Genomic DNA, 26,126 nt, shown 5'->3' with positions numbered 1-26,126 from the left:
ATCAACAATCAACATACGGGCAATAATCATAAAAAACACAACTAGCTACAAATTCTGGTAACATGGCAATATACAGTATAGTAATGACAAACACAAACTAATTACATTAACACACTAACTCAAAACCACATTGATTCAAATATAAATTTTAAAATGTACAACTTCTATATTTCCAAGAAAAAAAATATTACAATGGAAGTTAAGACGATTTTTGTCCACTATTTGCAAACCCTGTCTAATTGTCCTAACAGTTAGAACCAGAAACCTATTATTTTCAGTGTCCAGATCTCCTGGCCCCCTGCCTTGCATATGCATTCTTCAAGTAACACATTGCGTGCTCCTTTATTTCTTTTTCTGTTGATGTAGGGTGGGACTTCAGCACTGCAGCTAGGAGAAAATTATATATTACTTCCCAAATAAATGATGATTAATATCTTCTTTAGTATAATCTAAAAAGTGAACGGTTTACTAAGCTCAAAGCTGAAATAAATGTATAAAATTTGGCTTGCATCATAGCAGTTGAGCAATAAAGTCTGTCCTAATTAAAGAGTACCCAAAGTTTGAAAGTACAACATAGAATAGGAATAATTAGAGAAACGGCAAAACGATGTTGTGTCATCTTCCCCATTCACACTATTTTTATGTGCCATTTTTTGCTTATTCACGTACTATTTTAATCAAAATAATATTAAGAAAGATCTATATGTATTCAGATAGTATTATTATTATTCATACTTACTCTTCAAAAGAGGATTGCTCAGATATTTGCGGATAAATACTAGCAATGGATTGTGGTATATAACCGGAAAATATGCTGGGTTAGATATTTTCTCAACATATGCGTTTATTAATGTTGTCGATATTATGGTTGAAGTTTAACATTGATGATACATCGCGGCTATGTTCCCCCTGCTATGTGCTGATGTGCAATTTTAACGCATGCAGTTAGTAAGGATCGGTCACTGTTGTATGGTATAATATATAATGACATTATGGAATAGGATGGGGACAGGCCTGGCATCACGGGGGAGGGAGGAGTGTCGCCCCTTCAGTTTTGGGCAAAAAGATTTACCTAACTTAATTTGCGCCCTAAAAAAATAGTTGTACTTTGTCAATGGTCAGACAACACTAAATGACACTAACTGTCACTCGGACTGTTTGATGTGCAGGAGGGCTCTCCATCCAGGAATGGCACATATCAGTGTCGTTAGTGAGTGTTAACATTACGATCCTGTTTGCTCAGGTGGACCGATTCCTTGCAGTAGTTTATCATCATACTTAAAATCGTTATATAACTAGGACTAGTTATAGCAGTCTGTGCTTTCTGTTGGTTTTACAACAATTTTTTCTTAACGATTCAGAACCTCCATCGATGTAGCTGCAAAAATGAACGCTTGTGGTACTTTTCGCTCCAGGCAATACAAACCACGAGAGTGCCGAAAAATGTGAAACTGAACTTCATCGCAAATACCAGATTGCTAGTCGTTATCTTCTATCATGAAGCACTAATCAATGACATAGCTGCGAGATTTCATTTGGGTAGCTGCACCGTACAGCTCCGTTTCAACCGAAATATCACCCCCCCTCAGAATTTCAGACGCCCCCCTACAGATTTTTCCCCGGGCACTGCGCACTGATGGGGGACGGGGTGTCCAGGAAATGGTATCAACTTTTCTCAAGAAAATAAAAATAGAAACTCTATAGGCACTCAAACATTTTACTGTTTTTTTTTAGGCATGTGCACAGTGTACGAAGTAAATTCTTTTCGCAGTAATTAATTTATTTATTATATTTGTTACCATATTTATTATACACGTATAAATAAAATAATTACTGCGAAAAGAATTTACTTCGTACACTGTGCAGAGTGCCGTATACTCCGAGTTGCGGCACACACGATACATACAGTAAAAAGCCTCAGGCACTGTATTAGATGTATTTTCGACGTTATATATGCATTTATTCATGTCGTCGATTTTACGGTTGCAATTTGACTTTGATTATACGTCGCGGCGACGTATATATACGTATAGCTGTGTGAATATACGTATATTCGACGAATCACTGCCCACTGGGCAGTATCTGGCCGAGGGCGAGAAGAGCACGAGGTTCTTCTTCGGCCTGGAGCAGGAGAGGCAGCGCAGCTCCTTCATCAAGGAGCTGGTGGGATAGGACGGTGTGCAGCTCTCTGCCCCTGAGGCTGTTAGGAATGAGGTGTTTTATTTGATAGCGCCTTGTTCTGGTCCGAAGCGGTGGATGAGCAGCAGACCCGGGCTATGCTGGCCGGGGTGAGTACGCGCCTGTCACAGAGCGATCGTGAGCTCTGTGACAGTGCGCTGAGCTTGGAGGAAGTGCTTGAGGCACTTCGGGGCTCGTCTCCTAACAAGAGCCCCGGGTGGGACGGGCTCTCCGCCGAGCTCTACAGACACTTTCAGCAGTCCCTGGGGCCCCTCCTTCTGGAGGTGTTCCAGGAGATTGCCAGGACCGGCGCTCTGACCCCATCTATGAGAAGGGGGGTGATCTCTCTTGTCTACAAAAAGCAGGGGGATCCCTCCCTTTTGAAAAACTTTCGCCCGATCAGCCTGTTGAACTCGGACTATAAGATCCTAACTCGTGTTCTCTCCCTCAGGCTCGGGAAGGTTCTGCCCTGTCAAGGGGAGAGACATCGCGGACACGGTGTGCTCCATCAGAGATGTTGTGGACCTTATGCGGGAGCAGCCGAGGGGTGGATACGTCCTGAAACTGGACCAGGAGAAGGCCTTCGACAGGGTGGAGCATTCCTTCCTGTTTGAGGTCTTGAAGAGCTTCGGCTTCGGTGAGGCCTTCATCTCCTGGGTGAGGCTCGTGTACAAGGGGAGCTGTGTCAAGGTGAACGGTTCCCTCACGAGCTTCTTTCCAGTGACCTTGCCTGGAGGCACCGCCACCTCATTGATCTACCAATATGCTGACGACACCAGACTGACGTTGGCAGAGGTGGCGGAGATCTAGGCCATTTTAGAGGTGGTGCAGGCCTACTGCGCTGCCTCAGGCACCAAGGTAAACTTGGAGAAGTCTGAGGTCATGCCGGTGGGGAGGGCAGACCTTGCCCCGCTCCTCGGCTACCCTTTCAGGGTGGAGACGGGTCACCTGAAGGTCCTTGGCGTCTACATTAGCGCTGATGAGCAGGCCACTGGGCTTCTCCTGTGGAAGGAGAAGCTCATTAAGATGAGGGCCAATTAAATCGGTGGAGACACAGGTCCCTGACCCTAAAGGGAAGGGTCCTGCTCGTTAACACACTGTGCCTGTCCCTCTTGTGGTACCCACTGTCTGTGATGCCTCTTCCTGAACGGGTAGAGAACGAGATTAGGCAACTGGTGGTGGGATTCGTGTGGGAGGGGAAGCCTCCGCGGGTCACTCATGACACCCTCATTGGGGAAATCTCCAGGGGTGGGCTGAAGCTGTGTGATGTAGGCCTGAAGCTGAAAAGCTTTAGGCTGAAAGTAGTGAAGAAGTTCCTCGACCTGGATAATGTCAGCCTTTGGAAGATTGGTATGGCAAGCTACCTCGAGACTTGCGGGGGCTTGGGGCAGGAGACCCTCCTGGTGAGGCTGACTCCAGGGTTGATAAAACATCTGCCCTCCTTTTACAGGGAGGTCCTGCTGGCGAGGGGGTAGTTCATGTCCCAGCATGTCTCCTACACGCCGGAGACCCGGGCCCAGCTTCTGGAACAGCCTCTGTTCCTCAACCCCCTGCTGGTGTCTCGATGGAACAGGCAGCTCTACAAGGCTGGCATATCCAAGGTCAAGGATCTTCTTTATGAAGTAAAGGACGGATTTCTGCCCACTGTCATGGAAATATAACTATCAAGGAAGCCACAAGAGAGAGTTCTCACCTGAGTAAGGTCTTTATTTCAGTATTGCAATATTGGGAGCCCTGCTGCCACTTCGCAAAGTGCAATCAGAGACTCAATTTGTTACAAGCAGTACAGGGTTTTTATAAGACGTTGCGCTGTAAAAAAGCTCAGCGCTTTGTCCCTTCTAAAACTTCCCCTTTCCCTAAGACAAAACAGATTACATCATAGAGCGAGAGAAGAAGCACTAGATTTGTTATTCAAAGCTAATCAGTTACTTTCGGTTAATTCTAACGACCCAGACAGCATATATTGTTTTGGTACATTGTCTTCTAAAGTAACCTAAACAGTGTACTTTGTTGACGCACTGTTTTCTAAAATTCTGCATGTACTGTAGCACAGCAATTACATCCTTGAAATATATTATCTAAAAGCACCAATATATTTTTTGCAAAGCTCTCTACATTTTATGAATCAATTTACTTATTAGATTTCCACTTCAATTCCCTCCTTTTTATTCTTGAAAATGATTAAAAGTTAGATTCTTCATATGGACTCCCAGGAGGCTCCCATACTTCGGATTCTTGCGTTCTTACCAGAACATACTGATGCGCAAACATATTCATTACCATATTTCAAAGCATTGGAATAATATATTTTGTACAGCAACACAAAAACAGAAAGACAAGTATCACAGCTACTATAATCGGTGTTAGTAACTTAAAGAAAAACATTCCCCCTAGCCCAAACAGTGATTCTAACCAGGAGAGAAATGGGTGAGGCTGTAGAATGAGGCATTAAAGCACATACATAACAAGATGCATTAAATTTCTTTAACTTTACAGTATGATTTATAAATTTGTACCACAAATTACTCATATCCCCCTCATTATCAGTTTCATTCAGCCAGTTTGTATACAAAGAGGCTTCGCGTTTAGATTCTTCCTCTTTCTGGGTGGTGACAGGCTTCCACATAAAAAGGAAAAAGGCTGTGCACATCAGTCCCAAGCAGGTGATCCCCATCTGTCCTTGTGGAGACATCACTCCTGCTCTTTGCTCAGTTCGTTTGTGACCTTTTTACAGTGGGAAGCATGAATTCAGGGCACCTGGCACGGCCCCCTCCACCTGAGCGAACACCACCTCTTTTTCCTGTCTTTCACCAGAATCCAGTCTCCTTATTCACGCATTAGTTCTTACAGCACAGGTAAATCCCTGTGGGCTGGAGCCCAGCATTGTTCTTAGGGTTTTTTTTACAAGATTGGTCAACAGCTGGGTAATAACTCTGGGAAAAATCTACACATTGTTCCACTGCCTCAGCTGTGCCGATTTGCAGAACAATTCTAGCTGAAGTTGTAAAATTTCTCTTTGGTCCGTTCCTGCAAAACATCTTATTATGAACAAACAAACCATAATAATAATTAGCATCTAGGGGAATCACTCCCAAGGGTAACCCCCCTTAAAACTATATTGTTCTACCCATCAGGTTCTGCCACTAGATAAGAGAACCTTTCCCATGAAATCATTTTTTGACCTTCATGATCCCTTCAGGGCGTACAATTAGCACAGAAGCAGCAGCTTTAGTCCACATGTTTTTCAAGCAGGATATTAACAGTATGATCATAACGAATAATACCAGACACACAAATATGTATTGAACCAGAGACCCTCTCCAGGTTCCTAGCACAGACTGTAGCCATGCACCAATGCCCCAATTATCTGTATTATAATTATGATATATATTTTTCTTCATCATAGATGTGCTTTGCTAAGTCATTCATTTGCTAATAATTGTCTAGAATACAAGTACTGTTTAGTCTTTGCTCACCTAAACAGCTGTCTATCACCCTAATAGAGAATGGCCTAAAACTGTGATTATAGCGAGGAGCATACAGTTATTTCCATTCTAATACATCTGAGTTACACTCAGACTAAAAGCAGGGCTATTTACCCATGCCAATAAACCTAAATAATCACCTCTATCAAAGGGGATTATTCCCATGAGCATCTTTTATAGCAATACAATCCCAACATGAGCTCTGATTATTATTTGTGGCTGACTGATAAAGTATTGATTCCATATCCACATTTATCAAAGTAAAACTCCTTACACTTAACAGGTACACTGTCGCCCCCCCTCAGGAAGCTCAACAAACACAGAAACAGTGACAATATAATAATTAATGTTCACTCAGTCTCTGGTGCAGTGGTTCGGTGTCAGCGCAATGCGTAGATCCAGCGATCTCATCCTGTCACTCAGATGGCAGAGTCGGTAGTCAATTGCACTTGATATGGTCCTTCCCAGCAGGGTTGCAACATCTGGCAGGGTATATCTTCCTCACCCACACTCACTCGCCATGTGTCAGGTCGTGTCTTCCCTCTACTGGAGGTCTCCAAGCGTCCAGCACCTGTTCACCAGCCCCGTGCACCACTTCAATTAACAACCTACAATACTACAATAGAGAATTATCAAATTCAACAATCCATTAGCCAAATTTATCCCTCCAGGAAGTTTAGTTGATTGGCTTGTGATGATATCAAACAGGCTCTATTACACAGTTCTGTTTGATCCAGCCCGCATCCCATGGCGTTCCTTCAGTCTGATGTCTAGTCGATCTTTTAGACTTCTGTTCCTTCATTCCACTGTTCCAGCAGACTGAGGGTGATCTCAGTCCATCTCACCCCGAATAATGCAGCCACAGCCTGTCCCTTGATCATGATACAAGCGGTAGGGCAGTGCCCACCGAGGGCTTATCTCCATCATCAAGTGTTTGGTAGACACAGAGGCAGTGACAGCAACCCACTGGGAAAACAGATTATAAGAGCCAAGGTTTCCCTTTACAATTGTAAATTGTAAACATTTGCTACTGCATGAAAGGTTTCTCAGGAGCAGGCCTTTTGAGCTGTAGCACCTGCACCTGAACTGTAGTTGAGTTCCTTTGATAAGCATCACATTGAGATACCACATAAGTGGCTACTGCTTCAAACACGGTCTCCACCCAGGTTTGGGTAACCGGCACACCATTTGACTCACACACAGGTGTCCGACAGAGTGCATTTGTCGAGCTACAAAGGGCATTAGGCTGTGAGGGCATGCAGAGCGTCCAGTGTGCTGGCAGCACCACACTCTTTTCTAACCATGTCCTTTTCTCTGCTTTAGAGGCCTCAGCCTGAATATCCTGTAGCTGTCCCCTTTTCACCAACAGAGGTTTCACAGGGGTCTCAGACTCCTGTTCTACAAGTACTGCTCACCTGACAGCTACATCTGCAAAGTTGTTCCCTCGAGTTACTGGAAACATTTCTTTATTATGTGATTTACACTTTACCACAGCTACTTCAGTCAGCAGCTGCAAAGCTTCTAACAGTTCAGAGACAAACCCAGCATTCTTAACTGGAGTCCCTGCAATGTTGGGGAAATCCCTATTCCTTCACTGCCATCCAAAATTGTGGCATACACCAAATGTATATATACAGTCTATATAAATTGCTACAATTTTCCATTTAGCATATTTACAAGTTTCAATTAAATCTTTTCATTCGGTCTGCTAGTTCTACACCAGATTATTCACAGTTTATACAGCCAGGCAGGTAGCCTGCACAACATATAAACACGGCCCCTTGGCCACCGCATCAAGGGGTCCTGAATAATAATAACCCACCAGACGATGCCTATCTCCATGCTCCTGCACCAGCACAACGGCTCACAACCCATTTCTTTCACTTACATACAGATTACATACAGATGATCCGTCTGAGGGAATCCAGTCCAGGGCCAGTGTCTGCAAGAAAGCTTGTTTCAAAACATCAAAAACGGTTTCTGCTGCAGGGGTCAAGGCAATTTTGTCTTTAGACTGCACTACCCCCCTTAAACCAATATGTCACTAGACAAGCTCGTTCTGACAAGGCATTCATCCTGGCTTTATCATGTAGTTGGTTTTATACTCCTTTTTTTCCTCTCAAGATCCAATACTTGGAGTAGCCTGGCCTTATGGATTCCCTCATTAGGTAAAACAATCACAATATCACATAACTCTATTGAGTTAGTTTACATAAATGCTATTTCATGCAGTAATTCCTTATAAAATGCTGCAGTCTGGGCCTAAAATAGGTCTGGGGTGTCCCCCACCCACATCAGTAGTTGAAACTGTACATCTTTTCCCAAGCAGACTGTGACAGCTTATATTTGCTTTAAACACAACCCTTGCACCCCTTCTCCTGTAGCCTCCTGTTACCCGTTAGAAAACATTATATCACATCTTTATGCTGTTTTAGTCTAAAAACAGGACAGCTGTGCTCCTGTGTCCCCCAGTTACTGCACACTGTAAGATTATTTCACTTTTATTTAAATCCTGAGATAAATTTAGGAAGGCTACAGAGGGGTTTACTAGATTAAAACTGTTAGTTCACACACGGCTCTCGTTTCAGCTTCTGACATGTTCTTTAATTGTGAAATCAAGCCTCTTTCTTACAATTTCTCCAAAAAAACACCTTTTTTTTAGTAACTGCACACCAGCTTATTAGTAGTTTTGTCTTTGGGGTTTTATATCTCGGTATAACATTAAAGTCGCACAATAATTTCGACAAACTGGCGGCTCCCTTTTCTCCTCCTTGGGAATCTTTTTACCTCCCATTTGCAGCGCTCGCACTTCTGCATGCATGCTTCGCGAGTTATTAAATCAAATCTGTCTCCGCTGTCCGTAATATCAGGAAAGCATAGTTGTACATTCTTGGCAACATCAGGTTTTAACCCACTCAAGTAAATTTGTTTTATTACTGTGGAAGTATCTTCATTCACTTCCTTTTCATTGGCTAACCCCGAGTATACTATCCATAAAGCTATAAACCTTTCTGTAAAATCTGAAACATCCTCACTTCCTTCTGCTGACATGCTGTTACTTTTCTCTAATCAGTTTTCGGTGGGTAATGCTCTTTCAAAAATCTCCACACTAATTCCCACCCTTCTCCCAGATTCTCTCTCAAGGCGTTCTATTTCTTCTTTTGCTTTTTCTTTTTCTACATATACAACTTCGTTTCGTTCAGCCATTGCTTTTAGCTTTTCCATCAGGGATTTTTGCGTCTCATCTATGATATTCTGTTGAATTCTCAAATATTCCTCTAACTATTGTTTATTTTTATCCAAATGTTCATACACTTTTCTACATTCCTGTTCAGCCTAAATTCCGTCTGACAGTCAATATTTCTTTTAAGTTTCACTTTGGATTAATCAAACTTTTTTTTTTCTTCACACCAAACCATTTTCACGTCTCCCATGCACCCCACGGAATCCCCCAGTCGAGACAAACTGACGAACTATCACAATTCGGGAACACGGACCAGGTTCCAAATCCTGGCTTTAAACACACAGTTGAATCGAGTTACCATTTTCGGCTCTTCTGCGAGTACAGTTCTAGTTACTACCTTCAGCCGTACTGCAGTCGTGTACCAGAATGCAACACCTGGATTTTTTCGCACGGGCAGGGCGAGACGCTATTCCTTCAGCAATCCCTCTTTTTCTACCCCACCTTCACAAAACAGGCATCTAAAAACACATACACCATTAACTCATTTTTCTGTTGTACTCGCTTCAGCTTCAGGAAAACCCTGAACCCACCACAGCAACATGGAGAGGACAAGGAACTTTTTAGAAAAGAGGAGTCCTTACCTCTTTTTAGAAGCGGCCGCCTAACTTTTCCTCTCCATGTCCGTGTGGTTTAATTTAGATGGATACTTCTTCATCATTTGGGTCACGTATCCGCCAATCTGCCTCCTCCTTTTTAGAGGACGTTGTAAACCTTTAGGAACAATATGATCTAGCAACAAGGTTATGTCACTGTAATTAGGCTTAAGACAATCAAGAACAAGGCTTGCCTTTCTTCTAAATTCTTTACGATCATCAGGCAATTTAGGAAAATACTTAACTAATGCAAATAATTCACTAGGAGACCAATGTCAATGTACATATGCTGGAGTTCCTTCTGGACCTGGAAAAGTGCACATTGGCATTTCACGAACAAGTGAAAAGGCTTTGGCTCCGGACCGCTTTCTAATTTCAGTGGAGACTTTTTCTTTTTAGTACGCATGGCCATGACTTTAGCTGCAGCTTGCTGTTCTTTAGTTTCAAGACTAGTCTTTTTTGAAGCTTCCCATTATTTCTGTGATTCCTCTTTCCATTACATAAGTTTTCCAATTCAATTTCTTTCCTTTCTTCTCTTTCTCTTCTAAGTTTCCCCTTCTTCAGGAAACTTCTTTTTTCTAATTCAACTTTCCTCTGTTCATTCTGATTCACTTACAAAGATCCTTCATAGTTATGGGCCCCTAATTATCATATATAAATTATGTGCAAGTTCCCTTACACCTATTACCCTAGCTTTACAGTTCATGAACATAAAAAATGTTTCTACTCTAACCCAGGCTATAATTTTTTCTCTGAATTTGTCGTACATGTACTTTTGCTGGACTGCTCGGTCCCATTTTCGTCTTTGAATTTTAATTTCCCAATTTTACCGATTGGTGCCTTACTTAGAACCTTATCACATTAACTACTCCACAGAGCAAAAACCACACGTCTGTGTTAAGATAAGTTCTTTATATGAGTCCCAGACTCATCAAACCCGCGTGAGAACACCCCTGTGGCTCGCTTCTCAAACTATTCATTTTAAAGGATCACTTACTGACGTCAGACAGCTGCCAATTCTCCAGACGCGTCTCTGGAAGGATAAACAGTTTATCCTCCGAGGTTCGTCCAATTTTGCTAAAATTGTCTGGGTCCGGATGGAGTTTCAGCAGCCGTTCGCGTTCAGGTTTGTGATCCCGGACGAGCCCCCAAATTGTCATGGAAATATAACTATCAAGGAAGCCACAAGAGAGAGTTCTCACCTGAGTAAGGTCTTCATTTCAGTATTGCAATATTGGGAGCCCTGCTGCCACTTCGCAAAGTGCAATCAGAGACTCAATTTGTTACAAGCAGTACAGGGTTTTTATAAGACGTTGCGCTGTAAAAAAGCTCAGCGCTTTGTCCCTTCTAAAACTTCCCCTTTCCCTAAGACAAAACAGATTACATCATAGAGCGAGAGAAGAAGCACTAGATTTGTTATTCAAAGCTAATCAGTTACTTTCGGTTAATTCTAACGACCCAGACAGCATATATTGTTTTGGTACATTGTCTTCTAAAGTAACCTAAACAGTGTACTTTGTTGACGCACTGTTTTCTAAAATTCTGCACGTACTGTAGCACAGCAATTACATCCTTGAAATATATTATCTAAAAGCACCAATATATTTTTTGCAAAGCTCTCTACATTTTAAGAATCAATTTACTTATTAGATTTCCACTTCACCACCCAGGCTATTGTCGACGCTGTGCGAGAGGTCGACGATGAGCTGCCTGTCAGTAAGATCCATCAGGATTACGAGCAGCTCAAACTCGGTCTCCCGGACAGTTGGCTGGAGAAGCTCCATCTACAAGACGGGGCAGCAGACCCGGCCTGGCCTGAGCTGAGGGTGAAGTGGGGGGACCGTGGGGTGGACCTCCTGGGGCGCACCACCAGCATGTTCTACAGGCTGATGGTGGCGAAATGCTTCAGAGTGCCGGTCTCAGAGGTGTTCTGGGGTAAGATCTTCCCCCAGCTCGAGCCAGGGCGTACTTGACGGATCTGCTGGATGGCCTGTTTCGCTCTGTTCGAGGAGCTGTTCTTGACGGGGTGCCCTGGAAAGAGCTGTTCCTCTTTGGGTACCGCAGGTCTGAGGGGGAGGGTTAACGCCATTTTAGTGAACCTCCTCCTCAGCCTAACGAGGACAGCTGTCTGGGAGAGGAGGAACCTCATGATGTACAATGGCCTGAAGCCAGACCTTGTCAGGCTGTACATTGCCAGGGTGAAGGATTGCTTCTCTCTCAGCCTGGCCTACTGCAGGGCTGAAAGGCGGATGGCCGACTTTCGCAGGATCTTCTTAAAAAATAACATCTTTGTGGACCTGCGGGAGGAAGGCCTGTACTTCCGGCTTTGAGATGGGGGTGTCTTTGAACAAAAGACACACACAGCTCCACCCTTTTCCACCCCTGAATAGCATTGGCGAGTTGAATAGCATTCAATTCACATCGAATATCATTGGGCCCTGAATAGCATTGGCGAAGCTCAGCACTGGGCCACTGGGCACAATTTCCCACCGTTTCCATAGTGTAGTGGTTATCACGTTAGCCTCACACGTGGAATGTCCCCAGTTCGAAACAGAGCAGCTTTTTTTGTTGCCACGCACACTGTTTGGGGATTCGCCTAGCGCTGTGATCGAACAGACCCACTCACCTCTTAGTGTGGCGGGATCTGCACAGTGCATGTTGCAGTGCTTTCTGCTTTCACTTCAATGTGCTTCCTGATGTCGAGTTGTGTGCTGTGCAGAGGCTCTGAAAGCGAGAGCAATGAAAAGGTGCACAGCGCTGTGAAAGAAAACACAGAGAAGTGAAAGGCAGTCCTTTCTCTAAGACCGGGGTAAAGTTAGCTTGAAGTTCGAAAACGATTTTGGCACGCCTGCAGTGCTTTCGCGAAATCTCTTAGAGTTACAAAAACACTTGCTTTGTGTATAAAATGCATTGTGAATGCTTTCTCAGCCTTTTTTTTTTTACCACGCTCGAATATTGTTTTGTCCATATCTTCACAATGGAAGCACAGAACGTCTTCAAACCAAATGCATTTTAAAGACCACAACTTGTGGAAATTTCCACAGTCTCTACATCAAACTTTCAGTGAGCTAATTTCGTTTTTTAAACCTCCGGTTTTTCATCGATACGTAATTACGCACTAACTGGATCCCGGAGGACCGCTGTGTGCACATGTTCACAATGCGAGAAATACTGTTCAATACGGCTTCATGCGAAAAACCCGTATATGACCTTAGGAAGCAGAACAGTGCAGTCTCCAATTACCCAGACTGTAAGATGACAAGATGAGTTGATGGAAAGAGCACAAAAGTTCAGCTCGTACAATAGGCAACGAAGGTCCCAGCGTCATCATCGCACTTGAAAGGACTGCCTTGCAGACCAAGGGCAGTGGGCGGTGCCCGGTAAGAGGGGCAGAGGCGGTAAGACATGATGCCGAGAAGCATGAAGCGAGGGGGATTAGCTCAAATGGTAGAGCGCTCGCTTAGCATGCGAGAGGTAGTGGGATCGATGCCCGTATCCTCTAGGTCTGAGTTTGGAGCTCCAGGAGCCTGGTGCTCTCCTTTAGCCTCTGCGACTTCTGACAGGTGCTCCTCCGTTGCGGAGAGAACGTCCTTCAGTTGTCAAGCGTTGAAGGGCCACACCTCCTTCCCAACCTCAGTCTGCACTGAGTGCGTCTCCGGCATTTTCTCGTCCAATTTGTCAGCTTAGCAAGTGAAAAGTATATCCGAGTGAAAACAGTGCTGATAATACTCTCACGAATTGTTAGAAGACGTGCTTTTGATCATCGATTGCTTATCAATCACATTCGTTCGACTTGAGCCATCAAGCTCGTAGTTTTCCTTCAAATCTTGAAAGCTCTCAGTGAGAACATCATAGGCTGCAGGACACCCCGTAACTTGAGTACTTCAACAGAAAGAAGAGCAGACAGCTCCACAAATATGCGAGGCGCAGAGAGCGCAAGGCGAGCCGCACACGTTTCGGTGGCTGAGAGAGGGCAGTTTTTGCTTCTGCATTTCCCAAGTAAGGACGCATGACAACAAGCAATCGCGGTGCTCATCTACAACATAGTGGTGATGAGTTTTCAATACGTGTTCTTTTGAACGAGCAATGAGGTTGCCGCCATGGACAGCTGACTGCACGCTCTCATTGTGCCACGTGATGAGTATTCACCAGGCTCTTTCAGTCAGTAGTCACATTCCATCGTTTGCCATAAGCAGACGCTGGGAAGTGATGTGGATATCAGTTCCCAGTCTTGTGGACGAGGAGGAAGAGAGCACACAAGGGCTCATCCGGGAGTTGAACCCAGGACCTCTCACACCCTAAGCGAGAATCATACCACTAGACCAACGAGCCGCAGCAGCACTTTCCATTTCATTCTGTCAGCGAGCTTGAGGACGGGAGGAGAGGCGACATTCGCTCGTCCAGTTAGACCTTCATCAATAAGTCAAGAAAGCCGCAATTACAAGACTGCCTTGCAGACGATGGGCAGTGAACTGCGCCCGGTAAGAGGGGAACAAGCGGCACTAGGTGACGCCGAGGCATAAGCCCCAGCGAGGGGGCTTAGCTTGTATGGTACAGCGCTTGCTTTGCACGCGAGAGGTAGCGGGATTGATTCCCGCATCCTCCAGGTGTGTGCTTAGAGCAGTGGTTCTCAAACTGTGGTACACGTACCAGCAGTGGTACGTGGCGTGCTGCCAGGTGGTACGCCAAATGACCCTGGAACTGTATTGTGTGCACTGAAAAAATCGGGACTGGTTTTCATATTTTGGATTTTTATACGTGTCGAATACGCAGCCTACGCACTACGATACAGTGCGCGCTAATACTTCAGTGGACATTGTAGTTTCATTTCATGTCAGAAGTCCGAGTGACGTTTTTAATGGCTGAGTGAGGGCACGATGCTGAAGCAGAGTGGCCACTTCAGCCAGAGAGACTTGTGCTAGGTGAGATCTGAAAGACGGACTCGCAACAGAAACAGACCAAAAATGTATCGGTGAGATCAAAAGGCAAATGCAACATTCAGCAGAGGGCGTCTAAAGATTAGGGAACGGGCGACTGAAATCCATGTGAGGCAAACTTTCCGGTGTGTGTACTGCAGCTGAGCTTGTTGGCATAATTGGTAGTGCGTCAGTCTTGCCACCTGAAGGGCCTTAGTTTGATCCTCACACGGGGCAGGGCTGCTTCCTCTCTTGCTCTTTTCAAACACTTGCAGCAACTGTTCGCTCATAACCACGTCTGGAATGCGTGACCTTTACACGGGCGAGAAGCAACACCGCATCCCTTTTCTAAAGAACATTCACATTCAGAAATAAGTCAAGAAATTTGCCATTACTTTCGCTCGCACTGCTGTCAGCCTGCCCATGTTGCCAAAGAAAGATTCACTCTGCGTCAACATGACAGAACAGCGATCACTTGAAAACAATGTTCCACACTCCGTGAGCAAGAACTTCAGTGTTTGCAGTCACCCGATATGCTGATAGTCAAAGGAGCGCAAAACACGAAGCGTCAAAAGACAAGATGAGTTGATGGAAAGAGCGTTGAATTGATGAGCACAAAAGTTCAGCTCGTATCCTCCAGGTCTGAGTTTGGAGCTCCGGGAGCCAGGTGCTCTCCTTTAGCCTCTGCGACTTCTGACAGGTGCTCCTCTGTTGCGGAGAGAATGTCCTTCAGTTGTCAAGCGTTGAAGGGCCACGCCTCCTTCCCAACCTCAGTCTGCACTGAGTGCGTCTCCGGCATTTTCTCGTCCAATTTGTCAGCTTAGCAAGTGAAAAGTATATCCGAGTGAAAACAGTGCTGATAATACTCTCACGAATTGTTAGGAGACGTGCTTTTGATCATCGATTGCTTAACATTCACATTCGTTCGACTTGAGCCATCAAGCTCGTAGTTTTCCTTCAAATCTTGAAAGCTGTCAGTGAGCACATCATAGTCTGCAGGACGCACCATAACTTGAGTACTTCAACAGAAAGAAGAGCAGACAGCTCCACAAATATGCGAGGCGCAGAGAGCGCAAGGCGAGCCGCACACGTTTCGGTGGCTGAGAGAGGGCAGTTTTTGCTTCTGCATTTCCCAAGTAAGGACGCATGACAACAAGCAATCGCGGTGCTCATCTACAACATAGTGGTGATGAGTTTTCAATACGTGTTCTTTTGAACGAGCAATGAGGTTGCCGCCATGGACAGCTGACTGCACGCTCTCATTGTGCCACGTGATGAGTATTCACCAGGCTCTTTCAGTCAGTAGTCACATTCCATCGTTTGCCATAAGCAGACGCTGGGAAGTGATGTGGATATCAGTTCCCAGTCTTGTGGACGAGGAGGAAGAGAGCACACAAGGGCTCATCCGGGAGTTGAACCCAGGACCTCTCACACCCTAAGCGAGAATCATACCACTAGACCAACGAGCCGCAGCAGCACTTTCCATTTCATTTTGTCAGCGAGCTTGAGGACGGGAGGAGAGGCGACATTCGCTCGTCCAGTTAGACCTTCATCAATAAGTCAAGAAAGCCGCAATTACAAGACTGCCTTGCAGACGATGGGCAGTGAACTGCGCCCGGTAAGAGGGGAACAAGCGGCACTAGGTGACGCCGAGGCATAAGCCCCAGCGAGGGGGCTTAGCTTGTATGGTACAGCGCTTGCTTTGCACGCGAGAGGTAGCGGGATTGATTCCCGCATCCTCCAGGTGTGTGCTTAGAGCAGTGGTTCTCAAACTGTGGTACACGTACCAGCAGTGGTACGTGGCGTGCTGCCAGGTGGTACGCCAAATGACCCTGGAACTGTATTGTGTGCACTGAAAAAATCGGGACTGGTTTTCATATTTTGGATTTTTATACGTGTCGAATACGCAGCCTACGCACTACGATACAGTGCGCGCTAATACTTCAGTGGACATTGTAGTTTCATTTCATGTCAGAAGTCCGAGTGACGTTTTTAATGGCTGAGTGAGGGCACGATGCTGAAGCAGAGTGGCCACTTCAGCCAGAGAGACTTGTGCTAGGTGAGATCTGAAAGACGGACTCGCAACAGAAACAGACCAAAAATGTATCGGTGAGATCAAAAGGCAAATGCAACATTCAGCAGAGGGCGTCTAAAGATTAGGGAACGGGCGACTGAAATCCATGTGAGGCAAACTTTCCGGTGTGTGTACTGCAGCTGAGCTTGTTGGCATAATTGGTAGTGCGTCAGTCTTGCCACCTGAAGGGCCTTAGTTTGATCCTCACACGGGGCAGGGCTGCTTCCTCTCTTGCTCTTTTCAAACACTTGCAGCAACTGTTCGCTCATAACCACGTCTGGAATGCGTGACCTTTACACGGGCGAGAAGCAACACCGCATCCCTTTTCTAAAGAACATTCACATTCAGAAATAAGTCAAGAAATTTGCCATTACTTTCGCTCGCACTGCTGTCAGCCTGCCCATGTTGCCAAAGAAAGATTCACTCTGCGTCAACATGACAGAACAGCGATCACTTGAAAACAATGTTCCACACTCCGTGAGCAAGAACTTCAGTGTTTGCAGTCACCCGATATGCTGATAGTCAAAGGAGCGCAAAACACGAAGCGTCAAAAGACAAGATGAGTTGATGGAAAGAGCGTTGAATTGATGAGCACAAAAGTTCAGCTCGTATCCTCCAGGTCTGAGTTTGGAGCTCCGGGAGCCAGGTGCTCTCCTTTAGCCTCTGCGACTTCTGACAGGTGCTCCTCTGTTGCGGAGAGAATGTCCTTCAGTTGTCAAGCGTTGAAGGGCCACGCCTCCTTCCCAACCTCAGTCTGCACTGAGTGCGTCTCCGGCATTTTCTCGTCCAATTTGTCAGCTTAGCAAGTGAAAAGTATATCCGAGTGAAAACAGTGCTGATAATACTCTCACGAATTGTTAGGAGACGTGCTTTTGATCATCGATTGCTTAACATTCACATTCGTTCGACTTGAGCCATCAAGCTCGTAGTTTTCCTTCAAATCTTGAAAGCTGTCAGTGAGCACATCATAGTCTGCAGGACGCACCATAACTTGAGTACTTCAACAGAAAGAAGAGCAGACAGCTCCACAAATATGTGAGGCACAGAGAGCGCAAGGCGTGGAAAGAGCGTTGAATTGATGAGCACAAAAGTTCAACTCGTACAATAGGTAACGAAGACTAAGACTTGCAGACTAAAGGCAGTGGGAGGTTGCTGTTTTGAGACGGAGGCATTGGGACGGTTGGCCGAGATCTATTCTTCTTAAGGAATTCTTCAGCGTGAAAGATCGGTCCACAGGTCATCTAAAGAACTTACAAATTTTTTGGACTCAGGGAATCACGAGCTACCGGAAGGGAGTGAAGTGCTGAAACACATGACATGCCCTCTTGATCTCACATGCACAATTCTGCTGCAACATGCACAGCTACCATCCACACCAGGCAGTGGGGATTCAGCAGAATTTTCTACGCCACCTGCAAATACATATCCAGCTGCACACATATACATGGCCCCTCTGTCCTTTTCAGGATCTCAAAAAAAAGCATAGCGTGGTTTTCCTGCAACCTGATTGACCGCATCTCCCTCAGAATGTGCCCCGCTGCATTCATTGCTGAAGCAGGATGGAGGCTAACAGACATGCCAGAACAGTTAGGCTCAGCGATCTTTCCAAAATATTGTGGTTGTAGTGGAAGAAATATGGTTTAAATTGTACCTTGGTATTTCAAACTCTCTCTAGAATGTTATCTATTTCTATTTTATTTTGACAGGAACTGTTAAAAGGCTAATGACACTAGATGAAAAGAGAAGAAAGAAAACACAACGTTTCAGCCGTGAAGCCCTCACACCTGAAGAAGGCTCCACGGCTGAAATGTTGTGTTTTCTTTCTTCTCTTTTAAGCATGGAATAGACCTATTACTTGTTCCTTTGCTGCCTACACATGCTGACGCAGCTCCCCACTTGAACTGCTAATGATACTAGATGCCTGGTAGTTTGTGGTACTTGGTTATTGTCTTATGTTTGCTCAAACTGCATATGTGTGATTGCATATTTTTGTGTATTTTCATATGTCAATATTTAATTCACTGACATTCCTGTATGCTTGTAAAGAAGGCAGATTGGATTTGACACCTGCTCATATATGTTAATCTTTGTTGTGCTGGAAAAACTGATAAAAAGTGAATGAAAAAAGATCTCTCCAACATTTCCCTTCTCTTGGCCATGGTTACACTACCCTTTCTTTCTGTCTTTTGTCCTTCTACAAAGATTCCAGGGCTCTTTATTCACCATAATATCAGAAGCCAAAAATAACCATCTAATGTGTAAACAGCATTTGTAATGTTGGTAGCTGGAAGAGGTTAAGTATGTTTGCAAGACCTAGTTGATTACACCAGACTTACTTTGTTGTTGTCAGTTTTTTTTTCTCTTTTAAAGGCTGTGCTGGACTGTACCACTATCATAGAAGATTTTTTTCAGGACACATCGCAGTTCCATAGTTGAAGTTATCAATAGTAGAATTCCATAGGACATTATTTATCAACATCTAACACTACCCAGTAAACCTCAGAGCATTGAGTTCTCCACTGGTGAAGATGGCTTTCTGAAGTCATGAAATCCACTGCTGGGATGCCTGAGAGACAGTGATTGAATCCTGGCTGGAATTAGGCTCTCTCTTAGTGTTGATCTGTGGGAATTATGTGGTAAAAAGGGAAAACTCCTTTACTTTAGTCACTTTGAAAGTTCAAATGTACAGATCTTCAGAAACCCCAGTCTGAAGGATGAAGCAGGTTCTGCTCAAGGAATTGCCTACGTTTTGCTCCATTCACTCCAAGCAGATAGTCCAACATTTGCCTTCTCTTGGCCATGATTACACTGCCCTTTCTTTCATCTTTGTCCTTCTACAAAGATTCCAGGACTCTTAATCCACCATAATATCAGAAGCCAAAATTAACCTTCTAACATGTACAAATCATTTGCAATGAAAGGAGGTGGAAGGGTTTAAGAATGTTTGTAAGACCTGGTTGATTACCACACATAAACATACTTTGTTGTCAGTTTTTTTTCTCTTTGAAAGGCTATAGGAGGGGCGTGATGGACTGTACCACTATCATAGAAGATGTTTTTCTTCTAAGGACACTTCTGTAGCGGCAAGGTTTATTTAAAATACAGGAATTAAGTTTGCTGCTCCCTTGCCAGTCCCTCTCTCCCTCAGCTCAGTGCAGCTGGATACAGAGAGGCCATTCCATCTGGTTCACATTTAAGGTGTTTTTCTAGCTGACAAAGTTTCCTGATAAGGAACAGATCCCAAGGCTGAGATTCACCAGCCACCCTAATAAATGGTCATCTCTGGCGCCTTACTGTCTGGGAGATTCCATGGGAGAGTCTCATCCCAAGGTTTACAACCCTAAGGTCAGAGGTCATTGTTACTCATCCTCCACCTCAATCAGCCAATCAGGAACTGGTAGGGCAGGGTAACCCCATGTGGGTCTCGAATGCCCACGGAACTTTAAGCCACTGAACTACCGTAGTTCCTCCAGATAAAACAGGCAGCACAATGCCTAGTTAGTGTTGGCTTTAACTAGCAAAGTTTGTGCACAGGAGAAAAGATGACTGTGGGTCCCAGCAAGTCAGGAAGAGGACCAGTTCGTTCCTGAAGAAGCGCTAGTTCTGAATAGTGATTCAGCTGTCCACAGTTCCGACCTGTTCACGAGGCTTGCTGCTGGTGCTAACCTCGGGTGGATCCTCTGGTTACTCTATGGCAACCTCCGCTCTAGACTCTTAGAACAAAGGAAAGTTCTGGCACTCGGACACACTGGCTGTTCCGTGGTTGTCCGGGCTGAGTCTCAGGATGGTCAGGAGGCGCGCTGCGAGAATGTCCTGCCTTTGGGAGCCTTCTGCTCCTGGGCCGTCCTGCCCTGGAATTCTCCTTTGAATTCCCTTTAGAAAAGTCCACAGAATTCAGAATTCTCCTGAATCTCTCAGGCTCTCTGTGTTGCCTGTTTTTACCTGGAGGAACTTCAGCTCGTTCATTGGCTGAAAGTTCCATGGGCATCAGAGTCCCACGTGGGTTACTCGGCCCTACCAGTCCCTGATTGGTTGATCAAGGTGAGATATGAGACACTTACTCCTGACACTTAGGAATGCAGTCCAGATGTCCATCTGGCACTCCCTTGACAGATAGGCGACAATGGATGACCATTGATCATGATAGCCAGGCTTAGCTAAGTGCATCCCCCTTTGGGAGCTGTCCCTTATCAAAAGAAAACATCTTTAAATCAGCCTGCATGAATAGTTTCTCTGTGGCTGCACCACAGAGATGAACAGAGAGATGGGGCCTCATTTGGGAAAGCCCACAACACTTAATTCTGTCTTATTAACAAGCATTGCTGCTACACCCCCTTGAGCACGCCTGCTCTTGTCTGATCTCAGAAGCTAAGCAGAGACAGGCCTAGTTAGTACTTGGAAGGAAGACCGCCTGGGAATACTAGGTGCTGTAAGCTTCAAGTGCAGGAGGCGCCCTATCCCCACTCGCTCGCTCATTCCCCTGTTCACACGTGCAGTGCGGCTTTTCCGTCTGTTTATTTGTCAGCTTTGGCGAGACACGGGTGCTTGTGTATTAGCGTGAGCGTTTTTTATTCTGATCATGAACAGTTTTACAAGTCCGCAAAGGATCGAGGAAAGGTTTATCGCTAGCTGAAAAGAGACACAGCGCTTCGGCTGTGGAGACTTGTTTGGCTGGCGTTCAAGGAGTCGCGTTTTTCAGAATTGTATTGAGATCGTTTTCCACAGAGCTCAGATGTCAAAGCACAGCAGCAGCTCTCCACAGCGATCCTCTATAGCGCCCTTTCTCCCACAGCTCCGTCCTCATTGGAAGGAAGCAAGAGTGAAAGGCTGAAGTGAAATAGAGCGGGGACGATGGCAGTGAAGAGAGAGAACGTGGGAAGAAGAGAAAAACGCAAGGGAAAAAAAGCAGCGTCGTAAAAGAGGTGACGGAGCTGTCGTCTCTATAACAAGGGTGCCAGTGAGCCCTGCTCTCACTTACGGCCACACCCCCTTGAGCACGCCTGATCTCGTCTGATCTTAGAAGCTAAGCAGGGATGGGCCTGGTTAGTACTTGGATGGGAGACCGCCTGGGAATACCAGGTGCTGTAAGCCTTTAATTGCAGGAGGCACCCTATCTCCACTCACTCGCTCATTCTCCTGTTCACACGTGCAGTGCGGCTTTTTGGCTTTTTATTTGTCAGCTTTGGTGAGACACAGGTGCTTGTGTATTAGCATGAGCGTTTTTTATTCTTATCATGAACCTTATATACTGTATCTCTACATCCCATAACCTTTAACGGCAGGTGCCTGGGTGTTGACATGTTGTGATGTAATATTTATTTTAAAAGTAAACATTTTAGTAAAGTCTGTTATATTGTTAAAATCTATAAGCGTTATAAATATCAATTTTTGCTCGTGCTTATAAGTTATCGCTGCTAAATGTGTCTTATTCAATTATTTTAACACTTTTATGACCTATCCACTAAAATATAAAGACCCGCCCTACAATGCTCTTCTCAAAAGATAAAATAAGTTTTACATTTTTTGATTCAATGTAATTTCTTTTCTAGAGAAACACACATCATTTGAGGCTTGGGTTGCATGTTAATATTTTTAAGGTTTAAAGACTTTACGTTCACAGTACATGGAAAATCATTTCAAACTTTTGAAAAGTTGTTGAGAATTTGTCATTGAAATAAGCTTACATATTTTAATTCAACGTGATTACTTTTCACTCTCAATAAAACACGTGTGATTTTGGGGCGGGGGGATATGGTGGGGCATTCTAAAACATCACAACCATTTGAAAAATGTCTTGAGCTATGTAGGTATGGCTACAAATTTGGAGTTTATGCTTAAATTAGCCGACTTGCTGGTTTTGAAGTGTGACACCTGAGCTGTCAGGCCCCGATATTGACTGCTGCGAAGATGGCTTCTTTGAGTAGTGAATCATCGGATTCCTCTGCTATGCAAACTGAAGAAGTAGGTTGCTAAAATATTTTTTCTGATAGTGGAATTGTCGTTTCAATCTGGGTTTAGCGTATTTCGTTTTCAACACTTTGTCTTCTTTTTAGCAAAAGCTGACTCAGCACTCAGTGGTGTGTGACAGTGGCTGTCATGTGAACTCTGACGGTATTCAGGTGTTGGGGGTCCGTCAACGACTGATGAAGAGTTGCTACAAATGGTAAATATTAAACCACAGCAAGTTCGAAGCAAATGAAAAACTCTAACACAAAAGAGGCATTACAATTGTAAATATTTTAGGTAAAAAGCATGCCTATTTATTTTGTTAAGCCTTCCTTTTCTTTTTTCCTTTAATAGAATAACGAAGAGGTCGACGCATCAATCTTCAAACTACCATCAAGCTTGAATGTTTCGTGTCTGTTCATGTGTGCTCGCCAAAATGTGATTAATGATGATGTTCAACCTAGTTTAGCTAACGATGGCTCTAATGAGCCCGATGCTATGGATCAGATTGTAAAGTCGGTGGTATGTTGCACCTTCAACCATTGTTTAAAGGGGGTTGTGGTTGATGAATGCGCGGCCTGTTTGATTAATCATCCAGGTCAACGGGGTTACACATGCCTAGTTGTCGGGTGCGCGGATGGGTACTGTGGTGTCTCTGGGGGAAAGTTTATGTAAATGAAAGTAGTACTCACACCACACTTTTCTTTCCTGAGTTTCGTGGCGTTTCTTCCTCCAACTATCTTCCAAATACAGTCCGTAATCCGTTCCGTTAATCCTGATCCGATCCGAGTTCCAAAAGTCCGTAATAAAGCCAATCCGCGATGTATCCTTATCCAGTGTCCGTAATCCAAAAACCATAAACCTTTTCTCCTTTCAGTAGTCCGTTATTCCTTAGCCCGATCTTTAACATACACCTCTTTCCTCTCTTTTCCTCCAAACCGCATTCACCTTATCGGCTTCCACCCTGTTCACTGCCTCCGGGGCACTTATATTTTGGTTCCTGATGCGGCTCAGCTGTGTCTCATTGTTTCTCAGGGTAGACCCTTTCCATTTACCGGTCATCTGATTCTTTTTGGCAGCCATTTTGCTAAGGTCCATATCTAGTATTTTAAGTAGGTCATTCCGAAAATACCTGTTATGAATGACCCTTCCCCTGGTCATGTTGCAGTACAAAGATGTGTTGTTTGCTGCATTAGAAATGTATAAGTGTCTCAGTTTAGCCCGAATTTTATTGGCTGTTCTGTCCATCGCCAGTGGCCTGGGTGCCTATACTTTTACAGATGATACTGAGCGTTGTATAAAGCACTTGCTGAGAAAAATAATTGACGACCGCTCGCCATATGAGTATGTACGCTCCTTACTTGTAAAGGTAGATGGAAAAATACTACATGTGACTTTTGGTGCGTTGCAAAACTTATTTTATACTTATTTATACAGAAAAGAAAAAAGATCTATGTAAAACCAGGGCTGTGAAATACTCGCAATGTGAATAGAGCTTTCACTCTGTTTTACAGACACAGGTGTGCCATCGTGAGAAGAATGAAAAATTTCGAATGTATACGTACATACTTACGAACTTTCATACGAGCTCTTGCTCTTGAATATTTTTTTGAATTCGCTAAATCACACGAAACACCAGCATCACTCATCGTAAGCATCTGACCAATTACATTCCTGAATTTTAAACGCATTTAGTATTTATTTTTAACTTGTTTTATTTATTTTTGTAAAAAAAATACACACCTGTTTTAAGTATTCTTGCCATTTTTAGCATATTGTAAGTGGATATTTTTCAAACATTTTGTTTTTAAATCATATGAAACACAATCAACGCATTGTAACTTCCCATTGATAATTCCTGAGCTTTGTAGCTGTGTATTATTTCTTTTTACCTTGTTTTAATATTTTTTTTATTATTTTTGCATTTTACAGAGCTTTTTAATATATTGTGAGCATTTTAGTGTTATTTTAAAATAGGACTATCAATGCTCCTGACTTTTAAACCTGTATTTCTTCTGACATTAATCTCTCCACCTACAGATGAGGAGGGAGGTATTTGATTTTAAACTGGTTGATTTGGGGGGGGGGGGCGGGAAATGTACATTCATTTCCTTGTGTGTATCACCAGTGGGAAACTTGGCATTTTTGGATGAATACAAGTAGCCTCGCCATTCCATGCGTGACGTGAGTAAAGTGTAATTCCTGTCTTTATAGTGTGCTTGTTAGAGACTTAGCTGGCACCCAGAGCACTTTAAATCCCGGAGTCAGCAGCCCAAGACAAGAGAGCTTCCTTCGTCTATGTTTTTTTGCGTGAAGGGGGGAAACCATGCGTGTGCTGCAAACGATCTTAGTATCGAAGTGCCGTCCCACATAACCGATCCGAACAATCTGCTTTACAGAGGAGCACTGCCGGAGCTTATCGTTGGCAAACTGAAGACCAGGCCGACCTCTTCTGTGACTCTTAAACTCTAAATCTTAAGGTTGTGATTTCAAGCTCCACACTTGCGGGAAATTCCATAGGTTATGATCAAATTTTCTTGTATGCTAATCAAAAGAAATATTAAGAAACTTTTCCCAAAACAAGTTTCACAGTGACTTTGTAGGTGACATTTTCCTGATGAGAATAAGGTTTCGTATGCGATCAATAACAGCACCAGAATAAAATACCGGAAAGAAATGACCTGTCACTAAGAGAATTCATTAAATGACGCCGAGACATAATCAGAAAATCGACATCAAGAAAATGTTAATCACTTTACATATTCTTTAGCATTTTTATATATACACATTCTTATAGACGTTCAAGGTGTTCTAGTTGCTGTACTCTTCGTAGATAATCTAAACGAAATTACAGTACAGTACAGGACACGCAGTGTGGAGCTCACACAACGAATACTCTTGAACACAAAAAAAGTAAAGGCACACGGCACATCACGTCTGAGTTTAGTGACAACTACCTCAGAGATTGTAAGCTGGGTAGTTTCAAATCACTTTTTTATTAAAGGTTCAAGCAAACCTGAATAACTTTGCAAGAGACATTTCAGAATCCTAGTCAAATCCAGTACGATTGCTGTATTGATTGTACTGATTGCGGATGCTGTAAAAATAAAATGACATCAAGGGTGCTGTACGCAGAGGTCTGAAGCGTGCTCCACAGAAGAACCTTATCCAGAGGTGTTAAAGAAGTCGAGATCTTGCCATGAGAGGGGAAGTGTTGCGCCCTGGAAGAGGGAAATGATAAAATAATCAGTCACTCAACTCGTTTCCTCATCAGTGGCTTTTAGTGTGATTCTATATAGGATAAACAATTTACAGTAATACAATATAACAAAGAATATAAGCTGAAAGTTACACAAATGCTTCTTAATATTTTTCTAATTATACATTAAGAAAATATTCTGCATTATGTCTTATTCAGTCTTCTCCTTAGTATATTCTACATTTCAGTAAAACACAATCTAAATCGGCGATATCACAAGACCACGTTAGTATTTCTTTAAAAACATAATGTTCACTAGCAATATAAATGTGGAGCACTTTGGTTATTATAAAAAACACCAATAAATAAAGAAAACCAGGAACAGTGAAATAATCTAAGGCTATTACCGAACATTAACTAAATTGCTAATCACTAAAACATTCACATTTCATTTAATATACCAAATACATGGCATTTATGCTAACCATGAG

The 26,126-nt window shown here is 43.8% G+C and overlaps 2 non-coding genes and 1 pseudogene across 2 annotated transcripts; 1 reads left to right on the top strand and 2 right to left on the bottom strand.

Annotated features, from left to right (window-relative positions):
• Positions 1 to 13,760: 13,760 nt before the first annotated feature.
• On the bottom strand, positions 13,761 to 13,832 carry trnap-agg (transfer RNA proline (anticodon AGG)). The gene has a single exon. It is a non-coding gene; the product is annotated as a tRNA-Pro (tRNA).
• A 1,981-nt stretch (positions 13,833 to 15,813) lies between these two features.
• trnap-agg (transfer RNA proline (anticodon AGG)) lies at positions 15,814 to 15,885 on the bottom strand. Its single transcript has one exon. It is a non-coding gene; the product is annotated as a tRNA-Pro (tRNA).
• A 5,577-nt stretch (positions 15,886 to 21,462) lies between these two features.
• Positions 21,463 to 21,581, top strand: LOC148826687 (5S ribosomal RNA; annotated as a pseudogene).
• The last annotated feature ends 4,545 nt before the right edge of the window (positions 21,582 to 26,126 follow it).

This window comes from Atractosteus spatula, chromosome 10 (genome assembly GCF_055471065.1).
Source record: "Atractosteus spatula isolate fAtrSpa1 chromosome 10, fAtrSpa1.hap1, whole genome shotgun sequence".
Lineage (NCBI taxonomy): Eukaryota > Metazoa > Chordata > Actinopteri > Semionotiformes > Lepisosteidae > Atractosteus > Atractosteus spatula.
The sequence above is the reverse complement of the archived record's forward strand: the minus strand, read 5'-3'. Positions and strand labels throughout refer to the sequence as shown.